Below are 13227 nucleotides of genomic sequence, written 5' to 3' on the forward strand. Positions count from 1 at the left end.
AAAGGAGGAGCACTGCTGCAGGCCTACTGGCCCATACTAGGCAAGTTAAAGTCACACCCACTTAAGAAGGAACTAGCACACCAACAGCCTATTGACCCATTGTAATAATGTTCGTATAATTACCTCACCTATTGTCCCATGTTAGGCAGGTCCATTTCACACCCACCTACACCTACCCATGTACTTATCTAACTTACTTTTAAAGCTACTCAAAGTTTTAGCTTCAGTAACGCTACTCGTGAGTTTCTTCCACTCATCCACAACTCTATTACCAAATCAGTACTTTTTTATATCCTTTCTAAATCCAAATTTTCTATCTTATGTTCTTGAACCCATTGGTGCGAGTCCTGTCTTCGTTAGATATTTTCAACGTGTTATTTACATCCCCTTTATTTAATCCTGTTTTGCAGTTACACACACCAGTTATATCTCCCACTAATTCTACGCCTTTCTAAGAGTGCAACTTCAGTGCCTTGAGTCTCTAACCTCGTAGGAAAGGTTGTTGATGTACGAATGGTATATAATACCGACAAGATGAGAGTAAGACACATGTGCAACATCTGGATGGCGAAACGTCTACAATAAAGATACCCAGATGTTGCACATGTGTCTTACTCTCAAGGTTGTTGATACCTGGGATCAACTTCGTCATTCTTCTCTGTACGTTTTCCAGCATATTTATGCCCATCCTGTAATGCGATGACCGGAACTGTGCACAGTAATCTGAGTATACTATTATGGAATATATGCCTATAATTATACATACAAGTACACACACACACGCACTATGCATAGTCTTAAGACGGGGTATGATAAAGCTCATGGAGCAGAGACCTAGTAGCGATCAGTGAAGAGGCAGGGCCAGGAGCTGAGTCTCCACCCCTGCAACCACAAATAGGTGAGTACACTGGAGTATGCAACACCAGTATGGAACCTACACCTGATCAAGCATGTTATGAAACTGGAGTAAGCGCAAAAATTTGCAATGAATCTAGTCCCGGAGCTCAGGGGCAAGTCTTTTGACGAGAGATTAAAGGAGCTAAACCTTACGACAGATAGGAGAGATATGGACGATGTGATAACTGGCAGAACACAGAGAGGAACTGATAAGATGAAGACTGAATATCAAAATTGCATACTATACCGACAAGTTCGTAAGTAAGACGCATGTGCAACAGTTAGGTATCATCAGTCGAGTACAGAAAGTAGGCAGGTGCAGTACAGATGTGTGAAGACGATATAATCAGTCCAACTGCATCTTCAAGGGTGATGGACTGATTACATCGTCTTCACATCTCTACTGCTCCTGCCTACTTTCTGTACTCGACTGAAGAAGCCTACTGTGTAGGCGAAACGTTTCGGTATAAAGATGCCGAAATATTGCATATGTGTCTTACCAACCAGGATGAAAAGGGAAAGAGAGAGGTCGATAAATAGGATAACGGAGCACGAGGGAACAGTTGGAATTTGAAAACACAGATAAGTCACAGGGATGTTAGGAAGTATTTCTTCAGCCTTAGAGTGCCTTAGAGTGGTCAGAAAATGGAACAACCTGGACAGTGGATTAGTAGAGGCAAGATATATAAATAGCTTTTAGAACAGGTACGAAAATGGTCTCGAAGCCAAGAGAGTGAACCCAGTAGCAGCCAGGGAAGAGGCGGGGGCCAGGAGCTGAGCGTCGGCTCCTGTGAGTGCATATAGGTGTGTACACACACACACACACACACACACACTGGAGAGTGATGTAGTGGAGGCAAGATCCATATATAGCTTTAGGAAGAGGCACGATAAAGCTAATAGAGCAGGGAGAGAGTCGAACTAGTAACGATCAGAAAAGAGGCGGGGCCAGGAGCTGCGAATCGACCCTTGCAACCGCAAAAATGTGCACGCTCGCTCTAAATCTTGTCTTTCTATTAATAAATTCGTTTTTTCCTGTTGATAAATATTGCTATTATACCAAGTGTTTTCAAAAGATCCTTTATATTTTAGCCATCTTAAAATTAACGTTATTTCCCCAAGAGGAAGGAAAGCAAGCCAAGTTTTAGGCCAATATTATATTTGATGGTCGCTTCCCTGAGAGCCACTACACGAAGCAGTCCTTCCCAATTTTTCCGTACACGTACCAGTAATAATATTCCCCTTGTAGGGTTCGCCCTGTCTGCGTCATCAAGACTGTCTTAGGTAAGACACATATGCAACAGTTAGGTATCTTTATTTCGAAACGTTTCGCCTACACAGTAGGCTTCTTCAGTCGAGTACAGAAAAGTTGATAGAAGCAGAAGATACTTGAAGACGATGTAATCAGTCCATCACCCTTAAAGTTTTGAGGTGGTCAGTCCCTCAGTCTGGAGAAGAGCATTGTTCCGTTGTCTGTACTCGACTGAAGAAGCCTACTGTGTAGGCGAAACGTTTCGAAATAAAGATACCTAACTGTTGCATATGTGTCTTACCTAACAATCTGTCGGTATTTTATACCATTTTAATGTTCAAGACTGTCTTACTCTGCGCCCTCTGTCCAATACCGTAGTCTATAGAATAGTTTGTGGCAGCCCTATAAACCTTCCATTGTCTCTCCCCTCTTTGTGTTTTCTTAATCGCACCCTTGAACAGCTTGCTTAGATATGCTTAGGCATGTTAGGTAAGACACATGCAACAGTTAGGTATCTTTGTGTTTTACCTAACAATCTGTCGGTATTTTATACCATTTTAATGTTCATGCTTAGGCATATCTAAGCATGGCGCTCTTAGTCACTCCACGACCTGGTAGCCTCCTCCCTGTAGCATTCCTCTGAGGTAAGTTCTTACATATTGCATAACTGACTCTTTTGTAGGAGTGTAGGGCAGCGTGTGAACATGGGTGGACGAAAGGTAACGAGGGTAAAAATGTGATTGGTGTTCAGAGTTGGAGGAGTGTGTTGGCGTGAGAAATAGTGTGTAGTATTGGATGCGTTGCCAGTAATGTATATGGGTTGTTGATATAAGCGTTGTGTAACAATAGACATCTGTGATTGGTAGAAGGGGAGTTGGAAGGTATGTATGAATAGTCAGAGAAGAGGAGGGTAACGAGAGCTATCGCAGCGAAAATTTGGTTTGGATTTTCGGAAACTTTTGGCGAGATTGTTATGAGAATAGAAAACTAGGATATATATGAGGGAAATAATAGCTGATGATTAGACACTTTTGCACCATTTGGGTATTTTTACTCTGAAAACGTTTCGTCAGCCGGTGGCTTCTTCAGCCCAATGCAGAGAAAGGTGGAAGGCGAGGAGTAGTTCCAGGTAATCGGTCCCTCAGATTGGAGTCGATGTATTCAATCCATTAATCTTCCATTTTTCTCTACACTGGACTGAAGAAGCCACTGGCTGACGAAACGTTTCAAGAATAAAGATACCTAAATGTTGCACTAGTGTCTCAGTTATCAATGTGTCGGTTTTTCTGAATAACTTATTCGCATTAATAATTGATGCTGAGTTGTTTGTAATGTGGTTATGTGAGGGTGTTAGACTGGCAGTCTACATGTTGTGAGGTGGTGGTTATGTGAGGGTGTTAGACTGGCAGTCTACATGTTGTGAGGTGGTGGTTATGTGAGAGTGTTAGACTGACAGCCTACATGTTGTGAGGTGGTGGTTATGTGAGGGTGTTAGACTGGCAGTCTACATGTTGTGAGGTGGTGGTTATGTGAGAGTGTTAGACTGACAGCCTACATGTTGTGAGGTGGTGGTTATGTGAGGGTGTTAGACTGGCAGTCTACATGTTGTGAGGTGGTGGTTATGTGAGGGTGTTAGACTGGCAGTCTACATGTTGTGAGGTGGTGGTTATGTGAGGGTGTTAGACTGGCAGTCTACATGTTGTGAGGTGGTGGTTATGTGAGAGTGTTAGACTGACAGCCTACATGTTGTGAGGTGGTGGTTATGTGAGGGTGTTAGACTGGCAGCCTACATGTTGTGAGGTGGTGGTTATGTGAGGGTGTTAGACTGGCAGTCTACATGTTGTGAGGTGGTGGTTATGTGAGAGTGTTAGACTGACAGCCTACATGTTGTGAGGTGGTGGTTATGTGAGGGTGTTAGACTGGCAGTCTACATGTTGTGAGGTGGTGGTTATGTGAGGGTGTTAGACTGGCAGTCTACATGTTGTGAGGTGGTGGTTATGTGAGGGTGTTAGACTGGCAGCCTACATGTTGTGAGGTGGTGGTTATGTGAGGGTGTTAGACTGGCAGCCTACATGTTGTGAGGTGGTGGTTATGTGAGGGTGTTAGACTGGCAGTCTACATGTTGTGAGGTGGTGGTTATGTGAGGGTGTTAGACTGGCAGTCTACATGTTGTGAGGTGATGGTTATGTGAGGGTGTTAGACTGGCAGTCTACATGTTGTGAGGTGGTGGTTATGTGAGGGTGTTAGACTGGCAGTCTACATGTTGTGAGGTGATGGTTATGTGAGGGTGTTAGACTGGCAGTCTACATGTTGTGAGGTGGTGGTTATGTGAGGGTGTTAGACTGGCAGTCTACATGTTGTGAGGTGGTGGTTATGTGAGGGTGTTAGACTGGCAGTCTACATGTTGTGAGGTGGTGGTTATGTGAGGGTGTTAGACTGGCAGCCTACATGTTGTGAGGTGGTGGTTATGTGAGGGTGTTAGACTGGCAGTCTACATGTTGTGAGGTGGTGGTTATGTGAGGGTGTTAGACTGGCAGTCTACATGTTGTGAGGTGGTGGTTATGTGAGGGTGTTAGACTGGCAGTCTACATGTTGTGAGGTGGTGGTTATGTGAGGGTGTTAGACTGGCAGTCTACATGTTGTGAGGTGGTGGTTATGTGAGGGTGTTAGACTGGCAGTCTACATGTTGTGAGGTGGTGGTTATGTGAGGGTGTTAGACTGGCAGCCTACATGTTGTGAGGTGGTGGTTATGTGAGGGTGTTAGACTGGCAGCCTACATGTTGTGAGGTGGTGGTTATGTGAGGGTGTTAGACTGGCAGCCTACATGTTGTGAGGTGGTGGTTATGTGAGGGTGTTAGACTGGCAGTCTACATGTTGTGAGGTGGTGGTTATGTGAGGGTGTTAGACTGGCAGTCTACATGTTGTGAGGTGGTGGTTATGTGAGGGTGTTAGACTGGCAGCCTACATGTTGTGAGGTGGTGGTTATGTGAGGGTGTTAGACTGGCAGCCTACATGTTGTGAGGTGGTGGTTATGTGAGGGTGTTAGACTGGCAGTCTACATGTTGTGAGGTGATGGTTATGTGAGGGTGTTAGACTGGCAGTCTACATGTTGTGAGGTGGTGGTTATGTGAGGGTGTTAGACTGGCAGCCTACATGTTGTGAGGTGGTGGTTATGTGAGGGTGTTAGACTGGCAGCCTACATGTTGTGAGGTGGTGGTTATGTGAGGGTGTTAGACTGGCAGTCTACATGTTGTGAGGTGGTGGTTATGTGAGGGTGTTAGACTGGCAGTCTACATGTTGTGAGGTGGTGGTTATGTGAGGGTGTTAGACTGGCAGCCTACATGTTGTGAGGTGGTGGTTATGTGAGGGTGTTAGACTGGCAGTCTACATGTTGTGAGGTGGTGGTTATGTGAGGGTGTTAGACTGGCAGTCTACATGTTGTGAGGTGGTGGTTATGTGAGGGTGTTAGACTGGCAGTCTACATGTTGTGAGGTGGTGGTTATGTGAGGGTGTTAGACTGGCAGTCTACATGTTGTGAGGTGATGGTTATGTGAGGGTGTTAGACTGGCAGTCTACATGTTGTGAGGTGATGGTTATGTGAGGGTGTTAGACTGGCAGTCTACATGTTGTGAGGTGATGGTTATGTGAGGGTGTTAGACTGGCAGTCTACATGTTGTGAGGTGGTGGTTATGTGAGGGTGTTAGACTGGCAGTCTACATGTTGTGAGGTGATGGTTATGTGAGGGTGTTAGACTGGCAGTCTACATGTTGTGAGGTGATGGTTATGTGAGGGTGTTAGACTGGCAGTCTACATGTTGTGAGGTGGTGGTTATGTGAGGGTGTTAGACTGGCAGTCTACATGTTGTGAGGTGGTGGTTATGTGAGGGTGTTAGACTGGCAGTCTACATGTTGTGAGGTGGTGGTTATGTGAGGGTGTTAGACTGGCAGTCTACATGTTGTGAGGTGGTGGTTATGTGAGGGTGTTAGACTGGCAGTCTACATGTTGTGAGGTGGTGGTTATGTGAGGGTGTTAGACTGGCAGTCTACATGTTGTGAGGTGGTGGTTATGTGAGGGTGTTAGACTGGCAGTCTACATGTTGTGAGGTGGTGGTTATGTGAGGGTGTTAGACTGGCAGTCTACATGTTGTGAGGTGGTGGTTATGTGAGGGTGTTAGACTGGCAGTCTACATGTTGTGAGGTGGTGGTTATGTGAGGGTGTTAGACTGGCAGCCTACATGTTGTGAGGTGGTGGTTATGTGAGGGTGTTAGACTGGCAGTCTACATGTTGTGAGGTGATGGTTATGTGAGGGTGTTAGACTGGCAGTCTACATGTTGTGAGGTGGTGGTTATGTGAGGGTGTTAGACTGGCAGTCTACATGTTGTGAGGTGATGGTTATGTGAGGGTGTTAGACTGGCAGTCTACATGTTGTGAGGTGATGGTTATGTGAGGGTGTTAGACTGGCAGTCTACATGTTGTGAGGTGGTGGTTATGTGAGGGTGTTAGACTGGCAGTCTACATGTTGTGAGGTGATGGTTATGTGAGGGTGTTAGACTGGCAGTCTACATGTTGTGAGGTGATGGTTATGTGAGGGTGTTAGACTGGCAGTCTACATGTTGTGAGGTGGTGGTTATGTGAGGGTGTTAGACTGGCAGTCTACATGTTGTGAGGTGGTGGTTATGTGAGGGTGTTAGACTGGCAGTCTACATGTTGTGAGGTGATGGTTATGTGAGGGTGTTAGACTGGCAGTCTACATGTTGTGAGGTGGTGGTTATGTGAGGGTGTTAGACTGGCAGCCTACATGTTGTGAGGTGGTGGTTATGTGAGGGTGTTAGACTGGCAGTCTACATGTTGTGAGGTGGTGGTTATGTGAGGGTGTTAGACTGGCAGTCTACATGTTGTGAGGTGGTGGTTATGTGAGGGTGTTAGACTGGCAGCCTACATGTTGTGAGGTGGTGGTTATGTGAGGGTGTTAGACTGGCAGTCTACATGTTGTGAGGTGGTGGTTATGTGAGGGTGTTAGACTGGCAGTCTACATGTTGTGAGGTGGTGGTTATGTGAGGGTGTTAGACTGGCAGCCTACATGTTGTGAGGTGGTGGTTATGTGAGGGTGTTAGACTGGCAGTCTACATGTTGTGAGGTGGTGGTTATGTGAGGGTGTTAGACTGGCAGCCTACATGTTGTGAGGTGGTGGTTATGTGAGGGTGTTAGACTGGCAGTCTACATGTTGTGAGGTGGTGGTTATGTGAGAGTGTTAGACTGACAGCCTACATGTTGTGAGGTGGTGGTTATGTGAGGGTGTTAGACTGGCAGTCTACATGTTGTGAGGTGGTGGTTATGTGAGGGTGTTAGACTGGCAGTCTACATGTTGTGAGGTGGTGGTTATGTGAGGGTGTTAGACTGGCAGCCTACATGTTGTGAGGTGGTGGTTATGTGAGGGTGTTAGACTGGCAGCCTACAGGTCGCGGGTTTCGACAGGATGATCTCGTTTTATTTAGGCTTTCCAACAATTTTTGTGCTCTGAGCATCTCCCTTACTCAAACACACTGTCAAGTTATTTGACACTTCTCTTTAGTATTATGTAGCAGGTAGCGAGTGTAAAACCAACAGTAGGGTGAACCTACTCTTCCAACCAGCAATAAAATGTCAGTTTAGACACAAGTGCAACATCTGGATATCTTCATTATAGACGTTTCGCCATCCAGTGGCTTTATCAATACAGATTCTAGGACATAATTAGAAAGATGAGGTAATCAGTCCCACCACGATGCTGTGAACACTAACTCCAAGGCTGAGGGACTGATTACCTCATCTTTTGTATATAGTTCTACTGTCTACTAATTATGTCCTAGAATCTGTATTGATAAAGCCACTGGATGGCGAAACGTCTACAATAAAGATACCCAGATGTTGCCCATGTGTCTAAACTTTCATATTGTCGGTATTTTATACCTTTCCTCTACAATAAATGTCACATTAGTTGCACTTGTGTCCTTTTACTTTACATATTGTCGGTAATTCTACCAACTTTATTACAATCAGTACTTACTACATGAAGTTTGGATATAAAAATGGAATATAATATTGACAAATTGATAAGTAAGCCACACATGCAACATTTAGGTATCTTTATTCCGAAACGTTTCGCCTACACAGTGAGCTTCTTCAATAGTATACAGAAGAGTTTAGCAGAAGAAGTAGAAATGTGAAGTCCATGTAATCAGTCCATCACTCTTGAAGACGTAGTTTAGAGGTGGTCAGTCCCTCAGCCTGGAGAAGTTTTGCTCCATAGTCTGGAACAGTGTGAAGTTTAAGCAGCAGTATGGAGACTTATATACTGTCGGAAGGTGAGGTGCAGTTCACTAGTACAAGAAAGAAGGTCATCATTGAGAGAGCAACGTCCCTCTCCAATCCATCCCTTTCCTTCCCAAGCAGACACTTGCTCGCAACATTTGGGAATCTTTACCTTGGAAACGTGTTACCAACAAGTGATGAACAGAAGATGAGAAGGACTGAAATAATCAGTCCCTCTGCCTGGAGTCGGTGTGTTCAGTCCCTCTATCTTGGTAGACTGAAACGTTGGTAAAATGATGCCGCAATTAAGAGTCCTAAATGTTACAAAAGTGTCTAATTCTTCAGCTTGTTGCTTTTCTAAACCGTTAACATCACTTTCAGTTTCGACTTCACAAGTGTGACGTCATTGTGGTTGTGTACTTTTCTCTAATAAAAGAGAACTCTGTGCCTTGGTTTGGAAGTCACTATTAAAATAATGAATATGTCCTTTACAACACTTTCTTTAGCTAATGTCTGAGCCTCCTTTGTTTCCATTGTTTCAGTCATTAATGCAAACTTTCATGTTACTGTATTATATTACCTCACCAAATACCTTCTTGACTCACAAAATCATAATGACACGATTGCAAACAAGCCATACCACGGGTGGGGATGGAACTCGCGGTTAGAGTTGTAAAGCTCCAGACCGACGCGTTACATAAACAGTTGCCCAGTAATATACACCCAACTCCGAATTCTACACTTGTTATACATTAACATTTCTCACGCAACTAATCGAAAATAGGTTCCGGAATGTATTTAAAATGTTATAATTCTTTTTCAACCGGTCATTTTTTGCATTTTTAAATATTTCGAGTGTTATTTCTGTACTGTCCAATATCCTTCCTTCGATTACATAATCTTCATTATTTTGGTTTGTTCTTAAGCACTGATACGCACCCCTGAAAACAGTATAAAATGCCGACAAGTTGATGATTAAGACACATGTGCGACAGTTGGGTATCTTTATTATTGAAACGTTTCGCCTACGTAGCAGGCTTCTTCAGTTAAATACAAAGGGAGCAGTAGAAATGAAATAAAGATGATGGAATCAGTCCATTAAGCCTGGTACGTCAAGGAAGGTTCCTTGGAACTGGTGAGGGGCTCTTGATCTAGGGGAATTGGATCTGTGCTCCGGTTCCCTTAATTAAGCATCAATACTTTCCACATCTCCCCCCTCCCCCCACAGGCGCTGCATAATCCTACGGGCTTAGCGCTCCCCCGTGATTCTAATAATACTGAAGAAGCCTACCGTGTAGGCGAAAAATTTCATCACTAAAGATACCCAACTGATGCACTTGTCTTAATTTTTCGACTGATAATCATGAATATATACCTACCAGGAGGTAACATGGAATAAGTCCAGTTCTTTAGGGGAAAAAATCAACACTTTCGCTCTCTCTGACATTTTACCTGCCACAGTGATTCTATATATATATATATATATATATATATATATATATATATATATATATATATATATATATATATATATATATATATATATATATATATATTCTTTCTCTAGTGGTATTAATTACTCTGTTCAGGATCTTTGCCAGAAATCCAAACCTGAATCTCCAATTAACTGAACAGTCTTTTACGTGGTACTGAGCAGACTATGTAGACTTGAATTATTATTTTTATTTTTTCTTCCTTTTCAGGATTTATTGGGATAACGTTTTCTCGTTCGAGTAATTGGTAAAAATGTAAAGGGTGACTTGAGTGACATGATATCCAAAATTGGTGTGGTATACAATTTTTAGGTGAGACGTGATCCATGGTGTTCGGTTGTGTTTCATGGTGTTCCGTGGTGTTCCGTGGTGTTCCGTGGTGTTCCGTGATGTTCCGTGGTGTTCCATGGTGTTCCGTGGTGTTCCGTGATGTTCCGTGGTGTTCCGTGGTGTTCCGTGGTGTTCCATGGTGTTCCGTGGTGTTCCGTGATGTTCCGTGGTGTTCCGTGGTGTTCCGTGGTGTTCCGTGGTGTTCCGTGATGTTCCGTGGTGTTCCGTGGTGTTCCGTGATGTTCCGTGGTGTTCCGTGGTGTTCCGTGATGTTCCGTGGTGTTCCGTGGTGTTCCGTGGTGTTCCGTGATGTTCCGTGGTGTTCCGTGATGTTCCGTGGTGTTCCGTGGTGTTCCATGGTGTTCCGTGGTGTTCCGTGATGTTCCGTGATGTTCCGTGGTGTTCCGTGATGTTCCGTGGTGTTCCGTGATGTTCCGTGGTGTTCCGTGATGTTCCGTGGTGTTCCGTGATGTTCCGTGGTGTTCCGTGATGTTCCGTGGTGTTCCGTGATGTTCCGTGGTGTTCCGTGATGTTCCGTGGTGTTCCGTGGTGTTCCGTGATGTTCCGTGGTGTTCCGTGGTGTTCCGTGGTGTTCCGTGGTGTTCCATGGTGTTCCGTGGTGTTCCGTGATGTTCCGTGGTGTTCCGTGATGTTCCGTGGTGTTCCGTGGTGTTCCGTGGTGTTCCATGGTGTTCCGTGGTGTTCCGTGATGTTCCGTGATGTTCCGTGGTGTTCCGTGATGTTCCGTGGTGTTCCGTGATGTTCCGTGGTGTTCCGTGATGTTCCGTGGTGTTCCGTGATGTTCCGTGATGTTCCGTGGTGTTCCGTGATGTTCCGTGGTGTTCCGTGGTGTTCCGTGGTGTTCCGTGGTGTTCCGTGATGTTCCGTGATGTTCCGTGGTGTTCCGTGGTGTTCCGTGATGTTCCGTGGTGTTCCGTGATGTTCCGTGGTGTTCCGTGGTGTTCCGTGGTGTTCCGTGGTGTTCCGTGATGTTCCGTGATGTTCCGTGGTGTTCCGTGGTGTTCCGTGATGTTCCGTGGTGTTCCGTGGTGTTCCATGATAACTGAACTGATCATGGAAATATATTATTACTCGCGAAATCGTAGTGATACAATTGCAAACAGACTAAGGAACGGGTGAGGTTTGAAACCATGGCCAGCGAGTGCTAACATTCACAGGCCATTGCGTTAACCTGTGAGTGTCAGGACTCACTTGTCATGGGTTGAAACCCCACCCGTTCCCTGATTTTAAATATATTAATCCTTGCATTTGAGAATCTTGAGTCCTGAAATTAGACACGTACAACATCTGGGTACATTTATAAAGTCACCCAGATGTTGCATACGTGTCTAATTCATCATCTTGTCGGTACTGTATACCATTCATATACAACGCTGAGACTTAATCTGTAAACTCTTTCCAAAAAATGGGTTATAAGTCATCATATTTTGTTATTCTTTTCATACACACCTTGTATCATTTACTTCTGTTATCAGCACTGCAACAAAGGGGAAGTTAAGGGAGCACCTAGTCCCACCCTTGGAAAAGTTTTAACCCCCACCCCACTGGGTATTTTCAGAAATAACTAGAATATGTTGAGGCTAAACATGAATGTGAACGTATAAATAAAAGATTTTTTTTCGCCAAAATGTAAGACAGCCTCGCCATGCGCAGTACTGGTGACTCACAGTGAGCCAAGCCTCGCCCTTCATTTTTCGAAGTCAGTACTTCGCTACATGAGTTACGCCGCAGGTTCACTGACAACACTTGCTTATAAGGCTGTTGATTCTGTAAACTTTGAGTCAGAAAACATTTTTGACCTGGAAATTCTTTTTCCATTAATATTTTTTTTTCTACTATCCAGTATATATATATTTTTAGACAAATTATTTTATTGGCACAAATATCTTTGCACATCATGTCCCGTCTACTTAGAAGACCGACTAGACGGAGGTAATGACTTCTAATATGACATTATCAAAAGCATTGTAAAAACTTGACCAAGCATATATACCTAACACACAGAGATTAAATCAACCATTAGTGACCCTCAATGGATGAACAATAAACTAGAACACTTCTCAGATAAAAAAAAAAGACATTTACAGGAGAATCAGGAAAGGAGATGGTCACCTGATTAACCATTATATTCAGTATAAGAGAAAGAGAGAAAAAAAGGAATAAGGTAAGCCAAAAAAGAATTTGAAAGTAAGGTAGCGACTGAATCAAAGACAAACCAGAAGACTTTCACCCATATAGGAATAAGATCAGGGGAAAAGACAAGCCCATCTAAATGTAACTCAGGTCAGAGACAAGCCCATCTAAATGTAACTCAGGTCAGAGACAAGCCCATCTAAATGTAACTCAGGTCAGAGACAAGCCCATCTAAATGTAACTCAGGTCAGAGACAAGCCCATCTAAATGTAACTCAGGTCAGAGACAAGCCCATCTAAATGTAACTCAGGTCAGCTTACTATTAGTGACAAATGTGTTACAATTTTACAGCTTATGTACTGTGTTTTAACACAAGAGAATACGAACGAGATCCCAGAAATCAACAACTATATAAGCCAAGATGAAAATAAATTATGCAGGATCACTGATGACAAGATCCTCCGACACCTAGAAAAACTGAAATTAAATATGTCACCGGGCGCTGACGAACCATTTTAAAAAAATTCTGAAAGATAAACTTAGCAAACCATTACATAGCCTCTTCAGCAGATCACTACTAATGGGGATCGTAATAAGGGAAAAAATGGCAAATGTAATACCTATTTCAAATTAGGAAATAGGTTCTCAGCTTTATATTATAAACTAATCAGCTTAACATCAGTTGGAAAGCTGATGGCTGACCGACAAACAACAGAGAGTTTAAATATATTGGGAGAAACCAGAACGAGGTCAGTATTAGTACACTTGAGTATAATTTAGTACCCTTGTTCAGTCTACAGGAAGACCTTG

The sequence above is a fragment of the Cherax quadricarinatus genome, chromosome 3, assembly GCF_038502225.1.
Source record: "Cherax quadricarinatus isolate ZL_2023a chromosome 3, ASM3850222v1, whole genome shotgun sequence".
NCBI classification, from domain to species: Eukaryota; Metazoa; Arthropoda; class Malacostraca; order Decapoda; family Parastacidae; genus Cherax; species Cherax quadricarinatus.